Genomic DNA, 18,635 nt, shown 5'->3' on the forward strand with positions numbered 1-18,635 from the left:
TTGACATGATGCATTACTTAATGCATCTCCATGGTTTATTCACAACAAAACAAACAACTTTCCGGTCTGGTTAGGGCCCACTTATAGGTTCATAGGTTGGTACTAGGCTATTGGCCCTAAGGCCTATACAAGCCTAGCCATAGCAATTCCCTGGCTATTTCTTCCCACAGTATTTACTTCCCTGAACCCCTGTCTAGCAGGACGACTGACGTGATCCCCGGGGTGAATTTCCTATCTCCTATACAATCATCAAGGTTCCTTTTGAAGAGGGCCAAAGAGGCGCTCTGCTTGACATGTATGGGCAGTCTATTCCAGAGTCTGGGGAGTCTCTGGGTCAGGAACCTATCCCTCCAGCATGTTTTGTTCATTGTGATGACAAGGTTTAGATCCCTGGAGTGTGCGTCTCTGAGGGATTGGGATTTCTTTAAGTGTAGCATGTCCAACAGCTCTGGGTTTTAACTGGCCTTGTATGTTAAGCAGAGATCACCTCTGAGTAGATGATATGCGACAAGAGTATAGCTGGAGTTTTTTTAGTCGGTCAGCATAGGGCATCTGCTTTAGGCTTGTGACTCTTTTAGTGAGGTATTTCTGTGGCCTTTCCAGTAGTTGTAGATGTCTTGAGAAGTACATACGAAACGGGGCGTTGTATTCTATAGTGGGTCTAATGAGGGATGAGTACAGTGGGACAATGACCTCCTTTTTTTTTGGATGAAAAAAAGCCCTTAGTGATGAGGTGCGCCACATAGGATTTCCTGACTGTTGTGGCGATGTGGTTATCGAAGGTGAGACCACTGTCCACCTGTGTCCCTAAGTCTCTTATCACACTTTCGGTGTTTAGTGTACTGCCACCTATGTGGTAATTCACAGGTACATGTTTTTTCCCCAAAGGGGATAACTATACATTTCTTGGCATAGAGCTTGAGCCCATGGCTCTGGCACCAAGCATCTGTTTCTGTAAGGCCCTTTTGAAGACTATCCACATCATTTGGGGATTCAGTAATGGCTCCCAGTTTGCAGTCATCTGCGAACTCTGTTAGCCAGAGTCCCTTAGTGTTGGCCTGTACTTCAGAGAAGTACATGCCAAACAAGAGAGGTCCCAGGACTGAACCCTGAGGTACTCCACTTGTCACTTATCTGGAGCTGGATTTGGAGTCGGCTACTTTTACAGTGTGGGTTCTGTCAGTAAGCCAGTTGCCAACCCATCGAGTGTCGTAGGGATTAATGCCCAGCTTAGTAAGTTTAGCTATGATTCCAGAGTGGGGGATGGTGTCAAAGGCTTTGGCGAGGACCAGATAAGCTGTGTGGACCACCTTACCCTTGTCCATGGCTCTGGAGACTGATTCGAAGAAGTCAGTCAGGTTCAGGATATACGATCGGCCCTTCACGAACCCAAACTGCATGGGTTCCAGTGTTTGAAGGTTGCCAATGTCTTTGTTTATAAGTTCCACGATAACATGTTCCATGGCCTTGCAGATCAGGCTCATCAGACTGATGTGGCAGTAGTTCACGGGATCCAAGGTGGATCCCCCCTTGTGGAGTGGGATAACTGTAGCTGTGCGCCACTCAGTGGGCATGAAGACTGAGGTGAGTCTATGATTAAACATGACACTTAGGTGAGGTGCCAGTTCATTTTGTAGTTCATGTAGTACACAGCCTGGGATGTCGTGTGGTCCCATGGATGCTGGATTAGCTTTGGAGAGTGCATTTTTTACCTGTGTGGCCATTATTACCGGAATTTGGCCATCTTTCGATATTGAGATGGGCCTTTTAGGGGGTGGAGTTTGCACACTGAATCGATCTGCCAGGATATTGGCAATATCCTTGGGATCAGTATATTTAATGCCATTCTGTTGTAGCTCAGAGCCGATCTGAGCATTGCCATTTAGATTCTTGACATAGCCATAGAATGCCTTGTGGTTGTCTTTGGAATATTTGGCAGTTTTATTTTCATAACTAGCATTTGTATTGGGAAGACATAGAAGTTCTAATCCCATTGTGTTTTTTTTTTTTTTGAGAGAGAGAAAGAGATGGAAAGCTTTTACCTCAAGATAAGCTGGTGAGGAAGGTAACATTGAATTAGAAGATGTGCAGGTAAGGCACACAAATGTAGAATGGAGAGAGAAAACTTTTAAGCAGAGTAAGAAATAACAGAATTAAGGTTTGCTTTGAAGAAATTTTTCATTTTTTTGCTCCTGTAGGCATGTTGGGTCTGATTGTTACTTCAAACGAGACAGGTTTATGGTCTACTCTTACCAGGGAGGGCAACACACAGGGGGTAGTGCAGTAACCCCCTCATATTGGTGAGTACAGCAGGCTGTTAATACAGAGTTTTGCCAATGGACACTAACACTAACTTTTTCAATAGTTTCGCCTGTACTGGCTCGTAGAAATACTGATGTGATTTGTAGATCTTAACAACCAGCCTGTATGAGTCAAAAACTGATAGTACTACCCCCTTCCCAAGACAAAACTAAAGTTGTGATATCTTGTCTATAGAAAATGTGGACTGTTTATTCAAATCTATAGAAAATGACTTACAAGCATGTTATTGCTATTACACATTAACATCTGCAGGATTATTGCCTCCACTGTGTGTATTCTTACTCTGTGGTCATCTATTTCACAACTGTAGGTTTTCATAATTGTATTGTTAATTTTGCAATTTTTTTCCTCTAATTCCCCTATAGTACATTTTTTAGGCAGTGACAAACTGACAAACCTTCCAACCTTGGAAAATCAGTCCAAGGGAATCTAAAGGTGTTACTGATCAATGCCGGGAGTCTGAACAAGAAACTCCACTCCCTCTAAGCTCTTCTCACCTGTGCAGTTACCAAGACATGGTTTAAAGCTGTGGAGATTATCTTGTAAGCACAGAGATACTAACGCCGCCCACACATTTAGACCAGCTACTGTACAAGTCTAGACTAAAGGTGGAGTTGTCTCAATCTACATCAGAAATGCGCACCTCAAGGTTGGTCAATGATGCGTTTGAGCTTCGTTGAGTCTGAATTATCAAATTATCGTAGGTAGAGTCCCATATTATATCTTTGCAAACTATAGATCACTCTCTTTGACCCACAAAACCTAAAGTCCATATTTAGACCTACTGGAAACTCTTTACTATTCAACTCAGTACCATATTCATGGCAGACTTTAACTACGTCTGTATAAACTGGGAATTCTGCAGGACCCCAGGTTTGCAGGCATAGAGATTAATGGACTTTGTAAACACAAACACCCTGGACCAGTTATTCCATTTTCCCACCAAGAGGTACAAACATACTGGATCTGATACTCAAAAATATGGCAGAATGTTACACCCCCCCCCCACCCCCATCTCCCCACCCACCCCCCGCCGCCTGTAGTGTCCTCTCTGGTAAGGTTAGACCATAAATCTGTTTCCTTCAAAATGTAAAGTCAAAGCTGTGATCCCAGCAAACAGTGTAACAATTAGAAACTACTCTAAGCCAAACTGTCTATTAAGCAATTTCTTGACAAAATTTCAAGCCCCTCCAAACTTGGCAAACATGGCTGTCAGTGCAGAATTGTACACAAAACCCCAGTACAATCAAGTTAATAGATACAAAGAGATAACTGTGCCTCCCCAGAAGCAAGCCCAGAACAAACTCAGAAAACAAACCGTCTTGACAGAATCCAAATATAAACAGATTATACAACAAAGGAAAACAAATCACAGCCAGAATTAAGAAATGCAATGCCCAGCAGGATAAAAATTCTCTCATCGACCTAAATAAACAACTAAAAGAACAAATTAAGTCTGCCAGAGCCAATTTTGAAGTAAAAGTAGCCTCCAGCTCAAGGACAACCACAAGGATTTCTTTGGCTATATCTGAAACGTCAAAGACATTACACAACAGTGTGCAGAACTAATTGTTAAAGGAGCCACTTACTCAGAGCCAGAAAATATAGCACATCTGCTGGCTGACAAATTCAATAATCCTCTCAACTGTCACTAGAGAGCAGGTTCTAAAGATGCTGTCTAAGGCTAAAAACACCCCATCAATGGGACCTGATAATATCCCAGGATGCCTCCAAAATATCCTGAAGCATGACATATCTGGACCCCTGGACTTCCTATTTAACCATAGCCTTCAGACAGGCTTTGTGCTGTGTGAGTGAAGGATTGCAAAGGTCACCCCTCTGCCCAAGGGATGTCCATCAACAGACCTATTGAACTATGACCTAGACATACGACTAATTTCAAATGCAGTGACTTGAAAAGCATTATCACAGATATGATTAATAATGACACAGGAAACCTTCAGACAATGGATCCAATTTATTTTGGCTGTGTCAAAGGCAGATCATGCCTGCTAAATCTGGTAGACTCTTTGAAAAGGTCAGCAAGGCAATGGATAAAGGAAAGACAGTGCATAGTACCTGCCTTGACCTGGCTAAGGCATTTGATACAGTACCCCACACAGGCATTGTACACAAACCTATGGAATTGGGCATTAACCCTTATGGGTTGTGCCAGATAGCCAGCTGACTTTCGGATAGGACCCAGGAAGTTTTGTTAGGTGGGCTCGCTGCTTTTTAGCATCTACTTCTTGGAAGTCAAAGCCAATATCAAAGGCTGTTGGCTGACCAAGTTTACAGATGATTACAAACCAGGGAGCAGTCATAGAATCCACCCAAAACACTAACATCCTACAGGAAGGACTAATACAGATAGATGATTGGTGCCAAAGCCACAGCTTAAAACTCAGTGCAAGGGAATGCATAATAGTACCCTCTGAGAAGTTGGCCACCCTAGGAAACTACCTCATTAATAACACACTCCTAAGAGTGTACCCAGTAGTCTGGGATTTTGGGATTTACAGTGGATATAAAAAGTGTACACACCCCTGTTAAGATGCCAGGTTTTTGTGATATAAATAAATGAGACCACAATAAATCATTTCAAAACTTTTTCCACCTTTAATGTGACCTATAATCTGTACAATTCATTTGAAAAACAAGTCTGATGTACAATAAGCTGGTTGCATAAGTGTGAACACCCTTAAACTAATACTTAATTACAGCATTCAGTCTTCTTTGGTACACATCTACCATCAATTAAAGAGACTCTGATTAACTCCAAATAAAGTTCAGCGGTCCTTGTAGGATTTTCCTGTCATTTACTCAGTTGCCTGCTACAGCAAAAGCTATGGTTCGCAGAGAGCTTACAAAGCATCAGAAGGATTTCATTGCTGAAAGGTATCAGTCAGGAGAAGGGTACAAAAAAATTTCCACAGCATTGGATGTACCATGGAACATAGTGAAGACAGTCATCAAAAAGTGGAGAAAATATGGGACAACAGTGACGTTGCAAAGAACTGGACGTCCCTCCAAAATTGATGAAAAGATGAGACAAAAACTGGTCAGGGAGACTACCAAGAGACCTACAGCAAAACTGAAGGAGCTGCAGGAATTTCTGGCAAGTACTGGTTGTGTACTACATGTGACAACAATCTCCCATATTCTCCATATGTCTGGCCTATGGGGTAGGGTTGCAAGACGGAGGCCTTTTCTTACACACAAAAACATCTAGGCCTGGCTAAAATTTGCAAAACAATACATTGTCTCCCAAAAGCATGTGGGAAAATGTGTTATGGTCTGATGAGACCAAGGTTAAACTTTTTAGCCACAATTCCAAAAGGTACGTTTGGCGCAAAACAACACTTCGCATCACCAGAAGAACACCATCCCCACAATGAAGCATGGTGGCGGCAGTATCATGCTTTCAGGTTGCTTTTCTTCAGCTGGAACTGGGGCTTTAGTCAAGGTGGAGGGAATTATGAACAGTTCCAAATACCAGTCAGTTTTGGCTCAAAACCTTCAGGCGTCTGCTAGAAAGCTGATGATGAAGAGGAATTTCACATTTTCAACACGACAATGACCCCAAGCATACATCCAAATAACAAAAGAATGGCTTCACCAGAAGAAAATTAAAGTTTTGGAATGTCCCAGCCAGTGCCCAGACCTAAATCCAATAGAAAATCTGTGGGGTGACCTGAAGCGGGCTGTGCACAAGAGATGCCCGTGCAATCTCACAGATTTGTAGTGCTTTTGCAAGGAAGAGTGGGCAAATATTGCCAAGTCAAGATGTGCCATGCTGACAGACTCCTACCCAAGGAGACTGAATGCTGTAATTAAATCAAAAGGTGCTTCAACAAAGTATTAGTTTAGGGGTGTGCACACTTATGCAACCAGCTTATTGTACGTTTTTTTTTTATATTTTTTCCTCTAACAGATTTGTTTGTTTTTCAATTGAATTGTACAGGTTATAGGTCACAGTAAAGATGGGAAAAGTTTTGAAATGATTTATTGTGGTCTTATTTTTTTATATCACAAAAACCTGGCATTTTAACAGGGGTGTGTACACTTTTTATATCCATTGTATGTGGATAATAACCTGGCTTTTGACCAACAGTTGTCTAAGATAGTAAGGAAATCACTTTTGCTCAACTTATAAGCAAGGATGTCATTGTTTCTCTGTATTTGGCCTTCATCTGACCCATTATCAAGTGCAGCGTTCCCTTTTGGTATGTTGACCAAGCACATGCACCAACTGGAATGCCCACAGAAGTTCCTTATAAAGGGAATACAGGGTGTAAACAACATGCCGTATGTGGATCTCCGCAATGCCGTATTTCTGGATCGATTTTCTACAGACTGTTGAGAGATTATCTCTGCCTGGCATAAAAGGAATCCTTAGAACCCACTCTGATGTACCTTTTACATCTCTGCAAAACCAATAACATCAAAACTACTTGTTCTAGGGATTTTTGCTTGAGACATTAATAGGACATGTTGGAGGGAGAGGTATGTTTCTCAAAGAATTCCCCTTCTGTGGAACAGGCATCTCATTCATGTGAAGCAGAGTTCTTCCCTAATCCTGTACAAGCATAACCTGCAACAGTGGATAGGAAATCAGAAATTCTCCCCAGGTCTAGCACGTGTGTCTCTAGTGGGCAGAGACTGTCTGCAAATCAAACCCTAGCGTACTTACTCCCCTTAAAATAACCTTTAAGACTCAGAAAACTTGTATGATACTTATGCAACGTGTGGCTAGGCTTATAAATGCCCCAGTGGTCATTAGCTTAGGATACACCAATGAACTGTCATATTCAATGTAATGTACTCATCTGGGATGTGCCTGAAATTGGTCAGTTTTGATCAGCATACTACCCAGTAATCTGCACAAATCCAATACAGCTATTTTCATTTCGTCCATTAAATAAACCTGTATTTTTACATATCTTTGCCTCCAATGGGTTTTCAAAGCTGACACCCCCATACAACTGTACTTTTCTACTCCTTCATTGTTTTTACTTAGTATAGTGTCTTGAATTCCTTCTCGGTGACATAATGACTTTCATGATTCTACACTGAAAGGATTCACAGATTTATAACTTGTATTGTTTGGGGTATGCACTGGCATAGGTAGGTGAGCCAGGCTTGTTTGTGAAATGCTAGCGATTGACACATATTTGTGATCACTAGAGTGTAACTACTATTCCCTGGAAGGCCGAGTTGCCACTGTGTATTGTGGATGTCTCCTTTTACCCATAATGGTACAGCTTTAGAGTTGGTATGTATAGGTAATAGGGATATGGAGGTGCAACTCCCCCAATTTTTCTTTTCTTTGTTTGCTGAATGATGTTTGCATTCCCTCATTTAGGTGAGATGATTGCAAATTAATTGGTAGCTTGCCAGGAAGCCCACAAAAAGCGGTGGTTTTGACATGGCATGTACTTTGGAAGGGATATAAATAATTTAGAGATTTGTTAGTAAAAGAGGGCTGAGCACTCCATCAAGCAGTTAAGAGAGTAGGTTGGTGTGATTTACTGCCTGCTGCCACTTGGTAATTAAGCTTCATGGTAACCAGCCTTGGTTCCTCTGTATAGTAATGGAAGTTTTTGGTTCATCACTACATATGATAACCAAGTTATACATATCTTAACTTGCATATCTTAAGTTGTGCATATCTTAACATATATACATATATGTATACTTATACATATCTTAAGTTGCATATCTTAACCAAGTACCTGTGCAATACTAAAGTCTCATGCAAGTAAGTGTTCAGTTGAAAAAGTGTTAAAATGTGTTTCTAATTATGTGCAATATTAGTCTGTCTACCTGCATGTCTGTGATGTAATAGCCAAGTGTTACATGTGTAAATGTCTGTGAAAATAGTCTATATGTTGTCTGCACATAGAGTCTGGAGATATGGAATTTCGTTCAGTTTTTGCACTTGTGTGATTTCTGAATGACAATAAAGTTTACTTTGACTTTTGACTTTGATATAGTCTAGATAAAAAAAAAAAGAGCAGAAGGCAGCATAGGTTTTCGAATGTTTTGTATGCTTATGAGCTATTTGCTGTTATCCAGACTTTTACATTTGCATGCTAGGTGTTTGTTGGCCTCAGTTTATAAACAAAAATACCTGTATTACAAGTATGTATTTTGTATGCTTGTAACTGTATATTACATTTGTGAATTAGACTTTGTTTAATTCATTCATGGCTCATAATTATGAACAGGTTTGTTTTATTTAACTGAAATAAACTGCCATGTAGACAGTGCATTAAGCTGCTTTCTACCCTTATGGTGTGTGTGTGTGTGTGTGTGTGTGTGTGTGTGTGTGTGTGTGTGTGTGTCTGTGTCTGTGTCTGTGTCTGTGGAGTTGGGGTGGGCATCACTGCCAACTTTCCAAGAAACTAACACTGTAGTCAAACAACAACTTAGTCATGCAATATAAAATCTGATGACGGAATACAGATTACACAATGGCTTGAAAAACAAGTAATATGACCTGCTAAAGTATGCAGTTTATTCAGCATATCATGTGATGACATTTTACTCAGCTGATTTGACACACCTGCCTTGTAATGACCAGTGGAACAGAAAACCTCAGATGACATTTTAATTCAGAAGGTGGACAGTGGAGGCTGTATGTATCTCAGCTACGGTATGGTTTTAAGTGTTACATGTCTGTAAAATATTTTTGTAGCTAGCATTTTTTAGTAGGTGTGAGTAGTTTTCAAGAAAGTACTTTCATTCTGCAAATGGATATTTGTTTACTTTTTAAAATGGGATTTTTGAGCGAATAGCTGGCTTTTCGTTTTAGGCTACTTGTCACTTGCTAATTTTGTCATTCTTTTTGTACCTAAAATTAGTGCAAAGGTCTTAGCAATATAGATTAACAGGGACGTTCTGTTAGTGTTTTAGAATGTTTCATAAGGATACAACAGTCTCGCATGAGAATGAAATACATGTCATTGTGCAGTACTGTTGAGAAAAAGGAAAAATACTGTTTTCTGTTAACAATTTCCAGAATAATATATTTGTTTGAAAATTTAGAATTCTGTTGTAGTCTAGTTCTACACCAGGTATACTTGTTCAGAGAAATAACCTGTAATGTATAGACATAAAATGTGTATATTTATTTATTTATTTATTTATTTATTTGTCTTTGTTTACTGGGAATGTCTGACTTCTCAAAGCCCTTTTAACATGGATGTCTGGTCTGGGAAGAAAAGTTCCATGAAAGTTTGGAAAATAAACAGCGATTACAGTTATTACTTATTCAAAATTCAAACAGAGTAAAGCATATTAACATTTTGATATTACAGACATAGTAGATTACATATAATCGAGGTCAATGACGGTTTAGGAAATAAATAATAAAGGTTTTAGTAATAAACAATGTATGCACAAGTTAGAGAGCATACATTTTAATGCTTATAGGAGTGCAGCAAAGTAAAGATCCATATGACCCCTCATGGTGGTTTCAGTATATAAACATTCTCTAGACCTGAACCTCCTGTAGCATCTGTTCTTTGTGAGCTGTTTACAGTTGCTCCCTTTTATCTCTGTGGTATATATTTTTGCTTGTTGCTTGATTTCTGTTTTATGCGATTAGGACTGTTTTAGGTGTGAGTCACTCTTACAGTGAAAAACACTTCCTCGTTGTCCTCTAAAATTTTCCTATTTTTTTTTTTCTTTTGCTATCAAAACCTAGTGACTCCTCATCATACATTTTTGATCAGGTAAATCCAAATAAGCATGTTTCCTTTCAGAAAACCCAGCGAGTGAAACTCTGTAATAAATTGTGAAGGTTAGAGTCATAATACTGAAAGTGTGCAGGAAGGAAACTCATGACATTCCTGAAAGCGTGCCGGAAGGAAACTCATGATATTATCACCATATGTAGCAAATAAGTTAAAAAAAAAACAAGCAGTGCAGATAATGAATGGCATGTAGGTTGCAGCAGACATTACTGTGAACAAGTGAAAGAGTTTAGTGGTGCCATTCTGCTGAGAATGGGGAAGAGCATCAAGTGTCAGATGAGGCTGGAGGGAGGCAGTGTTCTGTGTAATAAAATAAGAATATAGTCCTGTTTTGTAACCATTATTTTGAGTTCCCAGGTTAATTTGTTATGCATTGGTTTCTCCTTCATAGCAGTGAATGTTGCCCATCATGCCTTTGCTCAATATTTTGTTTGGTCACAATTTTTTAGTCCTTTGTTTTTGCCATTGTTATAATCTCTCTCTCCAATATCTTTCTATACTTGGCATTACTGACATCTGTTCTTTTTGCTTTGTTTTTTTCTATAATACTAGCAAGGAGTGATCCAGTGATCCCAATAGTTAGTCTGTGACACCCCTTTGTTAATGTTTTTTGAAATTCATAACTGATTTTTCACTTCTGTCAGATCAGTTTCAATTGCAGCTTTTCACTTCATTTCCCACTGTTAAATTCTGAGACTATTGATGAAATATTACTGGAGTCAAACTACTTCACTGCATTTTGAGGCAGTGTCCCATAAATCTTTCTTATATTCTAGATTTCAGGCCATTTGTGGAAGGTCCAGCAGCTTCCAGTAGTCCAGCGTCAGTTCCTTCATCCTCAGTTTGCTTAGTTTGTGACTGAGCACATCACACGCATGCAGTGCTGTGGGTCAATTGGGAAAATTAGGCTGGGGTCCTCAATGGTCCCCTGGACCGGCTACGTATAAACACATTTTGCAGGGGTGCAAGCCCCCCTGCACCCCATGTGGGGGGCTGCCCCCCACAGCCCTGCTACTTATATATACTAACTCCAAGATCGCACTACAGTGGGGAGAAGGGTATATTTCCTTATCACCACTGTACCGTGCTTTGGTTAATTGATTTACAAGAAAGTGCACTTTCGCTGAAGTGGGTATCAGCTTTCTCTTCGAACAAGTGTGTTTTCAAACAGCAGAAGTAGACTTGTGTGTGTGTGTGTGTGTGTGTGTGTGTGTGTGTCTATCTATTTATATAAATGTATATAGTCTAAAAATAGCTATTAAACAGAGGAATAATATAGTCTGTAAAGTCATTTACAATATTCTTGTTTGTTAACATTATACCTAGTAGGTAAACAAAGTCATTAAGCAGATGACAGCGTTTTTTGTATTACAAGAGATAGAGTTTGAAATTAAAGGTATTGAAGGGAGTATAGCAGGGATTTATTTTTTGTAGGAGAGTTAGAAGCAGAGAAGGTTCAAGGAGTCAGAATACCATTTAGGGTTTAATATTAAGAAGGCATTGTATGAAATGATTATAATTAAATTTGGGAAGTTTATGTATCGTACAGACAGGTTTGGAGAGGATTATTATGTTGGTAGGATAGATGAAAGAGAAGAGGAGATGGCTTATTACCTCTTTGAGTAGGTGCAGGGGCAGATTTGAGTTCTGAGTAGATAGTTTTTTAGGGTGGACTTAAATTTGTTAAAACACTCAATGCTATTTATAGTTGTAGGAAGGCATCCACTGTTTAGTGACAGCATGTGAGTATAGGCACTGCCCAGCTCTTTTGTTAGGTATGTGGATGGTTATGAGTTGTTTATTTTCAGAGTAAAGGGTTCTTGTGGGGATACAGGATTTTAGTATGGATTTAAGAGCAGGGCAGCTATTAGATAATTTTATGAGCTATAGATAGTTGAACAAGGTCAAGTTGATGTGGGAAATCAAGCCAGTTTAGTTTTTTTAGGGCTTGGCAATGATGTGAGCAATATAAGCTGCCTGTGGCAAAATTGGTGATCTTGTAGTAGCAGGATTGGATCATATTTTTTAGTGATATGTGCAGATTGGTGAATATGGGGGCACTGTACAAGAGGGATGAAAGCAATTAAGTTTTGGCAAGGGTTTTTTTTGGTGGAGCTATCCAGGAACAACTTATGTCTATATAGAGTTCCTAATTTGCAGTGTGTTTTCTTTATGCCATTACAGATTTGGTGTTCAAATGTAATGCCTAGAAGCTTAGCATCGGATACTATTTCAATTTCTGTGTTATTCTGAGAGAATATTTTAAAGTCAGCTGAGAGGGGTTTTGTTGAGAAGAGTAGAAGCTTTGTTTTGGGATTAAAGAGGAATTGGGCTTCTCTCAGCAAGGCTTCAATTGAGCTACAAGTTTCTTGTGTTGTTTGTTGGCGGTACTGTATGTTATTTGAGGAGGAAATTATGGTAGTATCATCTACATATATGTTATGATGCCCCCCCTCACCAAAATGCAAGTGCACCATCTACAACTTTCTCCCTACAGCCAATACCAACCTCACTAATCCTGGCGCTCCTTAAGAATTTAAAACCATGTGTACTGGATAATGGAGCTTAGGGGGAAGCAGTTTGTAAATTGTTGGTAAAAATATTGGAGTAGGTGACCAAGGATGGAACCTTGTGGGACCCCAGTTTGGTTAGTTTTGTACTGGGATTGACTGTTTGCCATTTTATGCATTGTTGACAAGTGAATAGATAGCTAGCAAACCATTGTTGGCAGGATGGGGAGCAGCCAATATTGGAGAGTTGAAGAATCGTTTGTGTGATACTGTGTCAAAAGCCTTTGACAGATGTAGTAGAAGTACTGAAGTAATGTTACCAGAGTCCATGGATTTGTTCACAGTATCCATGAAGGAGATACTGTGTGATGGCCGAAAACAGTGTTGGGTGGGGTAGATTAGATTGTTATGTATAAGATGGTGAAGTAATTGCTTATGTATACATTTTTCTAGGAGTTTGGATAGAGGAGAGAGGATGGAGGTGGGAAGATAATTAGCCGGTTTGTTGGAATTGCCTCCTTTGTGTAGTGGGGTAATGATAGTTTTTTTTTCCAGAGGTTAGGATCATAAGACTATGATAGAGTGATTAATAAGAATGCTGGCAGGGTATGCAATAGCATCTGATGCGAGCTTTAAGTACTCTGGGGGAAGGTTGTCAGAGGAGAAGCAGCATGGTTTTAAATTCTTAAGGAGCGTCAGGATTAGTGAGGTTGGTATTGGTTGTAGGGAGAAAGGGGTAGATGGTGCACTTGCATTTTGGTGAGGGGGACATCATAACATATATGTAGGTGAGTGGGAGAAAGTGTGTTTAAGTGGGAGTAGGTATCTTGAGACTGAGGTGAGAGGGGGGTTGAAGTTGGAGATAGAGGTTGTAGTGGAAGTGGGGTATGTTATTAGTTTGCTTATGCTGTTACGACACTATTCCCCACTCGGGCATAATAGATAAACTTTCCCAGTTGGGCATCAACCTGTATGTTACCATATAGGTAGCTAACTGGCTTACTGATCGAACCCACTCAGTCAAAATAGGGGAATCCATCTCTAGTAGTAAACCTGTAATGAACAGTGTACCCTAAGGATCGGTCTTGGGGCCTCTACTGTTTGGGATATACTTTTCTGAGGTGCAAGCCAAAACCAGTGGTCTGTGGCTGACCAAGTTTGCAGATGACTGCAAGCTAGGCGCTGTCTTAAATTCCCATAGTGATATGAACATCCTCCAAGGGGGCTTTGCAACCTGACTTTTGACCACCATGTTGCCTCCATTGTACAAAAGGCTTTCTACATGGCCCACCTCATAAATAAGGGTATTTCATCCAGGAACAAGGAGGTCATAATATCCCTGCACGTCTCCCTTATCAGACCCATTATCGAATACAGTGCCCCCTTTGGCATGTACCTTGCCAAGCATATGCAACAGCTGGAGAGACTACAGAAATTCCTGACCAAGAAAATCCATGGTCTCAAACACCTAGCCTAAACAGATAGGCTAAAGCCCTGATGTTCTTCGTGTTTCACTGTTGCAGTCATTACATTTGGGTTATCTGCCTGCAGGCAGCCCTCAGTCAGCCTGATTAACAAAGTCTTGGGTCCTGCGTCGGTTGCTGCCCCTTCTTCCATGATGTCAGGTCGTTAGGGGTATAAAACATGCAGCCGAAGCCATTACATCAGTCTTTCTTGCCGTGCGGTGCCCGAAGCAGAAGCAGTTCGCAAGTGCCGGTCGGCCGACTCCTGAAATTCTCGTTTTCGAGTATCAGAACCGAAGTCTTCAACTAAAGCTAAGTACCCCATTGGGGAAACCTTTTCTTGCTCCTTACCGATGTCAGTAAAATAATAATTGCATTACTTGTGGAAAGCAAATATCTCCATAAAGATTTTCATTCTTACTGAATTCCTTGGCTAGACCCTGACCACGACGTACCTTGCTGTCGGTTTTGTGCTTTATTTAATCAACACACTATCCATCGTCAGTATATTTTCAGCTCTAAATATTTCAGTTCTCGGTTTAATTATCCTGAAATGTTGATTAGCCATCCGACTACCGGGATACCAAAAAAATGCAAAGATAAAGACAGAGATAGGCTGCCGAGGTCCAAAACTGCCGACGATGCTTCTCCTAAGCCTGTCGCCAGTTCGCCGGTACTCAGTGAGGTGCTTTCGTAGCCCCTGATGCCCGCTACTTCTGATTCGCAGGCCTCTACTGAGACCCATTCGGAGTCCGGTATGCCGTGAGATGCTTCAACTATGGAACCCGTGGATGTCTGTACCTTTGATGGGTCTGGAGCCGCTGTGCAGGCACCGGCTTCTGAGGGTGTATTCAGGCATATGGACTTGCATATTAAACTGACGCCTCCTTCTTCACTTAGGCCTAAATCTTGAACCATGCCTAAAAAAACGATGCCCAGGCCACATGTTCAGGCCTCTATGCCTAAAAAACAAATAATAAGAATGGCTGAAGATCAAATAACTCTAAAGGGGGGGTATCCAACCCCCCCTTCTAAGAGGCCTAGGACTGAAGTTGTTTATGAGTCTTCTGATCAGGATTCTGTTTTTTCTGATTCTTCTGATGATCTGGATTTGCCCTTATCTACTTATGAGGATTCTGATGCAGAGGACTCCATTCCCTCTGCTTCCCCTCCAGAGGATTTTTCTTTTGGGGAAACCTTACATACTTTTAAGGGAGCATTTCCACTGGGAAAGCGAGGATTTTTCTGATTCAAAAAAGAGGCTTAGGGATTTCTTACTCCTACCTCAGCATAGGCCTTTAGCTATTCCTCGTGTACTAGACATTGTTGATGATGCTTTTTCGGAATCTAGTTTGGCCCCAGATTCCTTGCTTCCTGCTCCCAGAAAACCTGACAGATACTACAGGGTCCGTGAGTCACACAGGTTCCTCTTTAAAAATCCTATTGTGGATCCAGAGACTATTTCACAGGGGCCCAAGGGCCTTAAGGCTTCTACTGCTAAAAATCCTACCCCTTCTGATAGAGACTCCAGGGCGCTGGATAGATGGGGTAAGAAGGTTTATACTTCTGCAGCCTTGGCCATTAGGGCTTTAAACTGACAGTTTCATATGTTAAAGTATCAGCAACATGTTATTGGGTTGCTTAAACAGAAAATTATGTTGATTCCAGACTGTGTGGAAAATAAAGAATTACAGGATTTAATGCATTCTGCTGAACAAGTTGGAAAACATACTTTACATTGTGGTTTTGATTCTTTAGAGGCCTCTTGCAGGGCTGCTGTTACTGGGTCTGTGCTCAGAAGGCATGCTTGGCTTAAGGAACAGTCTTTGCCTGATCATGTTAAAGCTAAATTGTTGGATGCTCCCTTAAATCAGGACCGCCTGTTTGGCAACAAGGCTGAGGAAGTTCTTAAAAAGATGGAAGATAAAGATAAATCTATGCAAACTGTTAAAGATTTCTTACAAGTTCAACCTTCTAGATTTAGTAGGCACTGGCCCTCTAAGAATTGGTCCTTTCCAGCCCCTTCCAGGTCTTCTCAAGCCAAACCCAGACATAGCAAAACCCGAGGTTTCAGTCCCAGGGGACACACATGAGTAAGCAGTGGGGGGCCTCCACTTCCAAATCTGGGATTAATAAGACTCCCCTCTATGGTAAACTGTCATAATGACTTCCTTTTAAAATTTCCAAGCACTTATCAACTGACTGCCCCTTTTGGGGGGAAAGATTGCTCTTCATGCAAAGAACTGGGAACTCATTACCCAGGACAAATGGGTTTTAAATATAGTGTCCCAGGGATACAGAGTTCACTTCCACACGTTGCCAACGCCAAGCGGGTGGCCACACCTACCCCCAAATCAGTGAGCAGAGGCCCAAAAAACAAGTACTTTCTCTCTTAAGCATGGGGGCTATTCAGCTGGTACCAGAAGAGGAAAAGGGACAAGGTTTCTGCTCGAGACTTTTCCTGGTACCCAGAAAAGACAATTCATGGCGTCCTATCCTGGACCTGTCTACTCTAAACACCTTTTTGGAGATTTCAAAATTCAAGATGCTGATTCTTCACCAATTACTTCCTATGCTAGGCAAAGATGCCTGGTTGGCAACACTAGATTTAAAAGAAGCATACCTGCACATCCCAATCAGGGAGTCTTGCAGAAGATACCTACACTTCAAAGCAGGCTACACGCACTATCAGTTCTCTGCACTGCCCTTTGACTTATCTACTGCGCCCAGTATATTCACAAAGTACCTAGCTCCAGTTATTGCATTTTGCAGGCAAAGAAATACTCAAATATACCCATACTTGGATGATTGTCTAATTCAGGCAGAAAGCCAGGACATACTTCTGAATCATCTGGCCTTTGTACAAAGGGTTCTAACTTGTCTGGGGTACACCATAAAAGAAAAAAAAACTTCCCAGATGGCTTACCTCACGCCAGAGAAACAAATTCATTTGACAACCTACTTCAAACAAGAGGCCACAAAAACCCTGCTATCTGCAAGACAAATACTGCAAGCCTTTGGATTTATGGCCTCCTGCATTCTTCTAATTCCATATGCAAGACTGCATATGAGGAAACTACAGTGGTATCTAAAAAGCCTATAGTGTCAACATTCTCAGGATCTAGAAGCAGTGATTCCTATCATACCTTGCCTACGCCTAGAGTTCCTTTGGTGGGCAGATACCTGCCACCAAAACAAGGGACTACCTTTCACACCACCCCCTGCCGCCCAAACCCTAACAACAGATGCATCAGACTATACATGGGGGGCTCACCTGGCAGGGGAGTGCATTCAGGGCAAATGGAACCCAAATCAAATGCACCTGCATATCAATCAAAAAGAAATGTTAGCTGTACAGAATGCTCTGACAGCCTTCAAGGACCACATTCTTCCAGGACAACTAATGGTAAAGACGGACAACACCACTGTTATGTGGTATATAAACAAGCAGGGGGGGTACACATTCTTACCCCCTCTGCAGACTCGCCATGGCATTGTGGAACACAGCCTTGAGCTCCCAAGTGCACCTACAAGCTCAATTCCTGCCAGGAAAATTAAATACACTGGCAGACGGACTAAGCAGAAACCTCATGGACCTACACGAGTGGAAACTGTAGCCAAGGATTTTCAACATGTTTACAAGCAAATGGGGGAGCCCAGATATAGACCTGTTTGCCTCCCCCAGAACTACCGATTGGACAAATTTTGCACAAGGACTCCCCACAGACAAGCCTGGAAAGTGGATGCTCTGTCCTTCAGCTGGAAAAACCTATCGGTCTATGCCTTCCCCCCTCTGCCTCTGCTCTCCAAAGTACTACTAAAAATCAAACATGACAAACCAAGGATGATTTTGATTGCTCCAGACTGGCCACGCCAACACTGGTACTCCCACCTGCGCAGTGTGCCACGGTTACCCCCATGGCACCTGCCTCAGACTCCTTCACTGTTGTCTCAGCAGGAGAACCAGATTCTGCACCCTCAGCTTCTAACACTGAACCTTGCAGCCTGGCTAATTACATAATCTCTCCTTTACCATCCCTCAGTAAACCTATGATGGATATCATTTTAGAAGCAAGGAGGCCTAGTACTAGAAAATCTTATGCTGAAAAATGGGAAAGATTCTGTGCCTGGAACCAATCTCAAGGGATGAGCACAGCAGTGCCCAGTTTACCTCAGATTTTACAATACTTAACTGAGATGCTTCATAAGGGCTTGTCTTTTTTTCCTCCATTAAAATCCACGCCTCAGCCATTTCAGCTCATTATAACACAGAACCTCCCCTCTTCTCTCATCCACTGCTGAAGCAGTTCCTCAGAGGGGCAAAAAATTTCAGACCACCTAGGAGAGCTCCAATCCCAGCCTGGGACCTTAACTTTTTTTGGAGAAACTCACGCTACCTCCTTTCAAGCCAGCTGCTACTGCTGATTTAAAATTTCTTTGTTGGAAAACAGATTTTCTTTTAGCAATCACTTCAGCTGGAAGGGTATCTGAATTACAGGCCCTTATGGCAGTGGAGCCTTTCATCATCTTTCATGCGGACAGGGTGTCCCTCAGAACCAATCCATCCTTCATGCCCAAAG

The 18,635-nt window shown here is 41.3% G+C and overlaps 1 protein-coding gene across 1 annotated transcript in view; it reads left to right on the plus strand.

Moving 5' to 3' along the window:
• Positions 1-8,938: 8,938 nt before the first annotated feature.
• The window catches only part of LOC122812417 (sialin-like), a 1,040,020-nt gene continuing 1,030,323 nt past the window's right edge, over positions 8,939-18,635 (plus strand). Inside the window, exon 1 of the mRNA XM_044084807.1 lies at positions 8,939-8,980. The gene's annotated coding sequence lies outside the window, so the exon portion shown is untranslated. The remainder of the gene's footprint in view (positions 8,981-18,635) is intronic.

Source organism: Protopterus annectens, chromosome 1.part1 (assembly GCF_019279795.1).
Source record: "Protopterus annectens isolate FY-2018-M chromosome 1.part1, PAN1.0, whole genome shotgun sequence".
In the NCBI taxonomy this organism is placed as follows: domain Eukaryota; kingdom Metazoa; phylum Chordata; order Ceratodontiformes; family Protopteridae; genus Protopterus; species Protopterus annectens.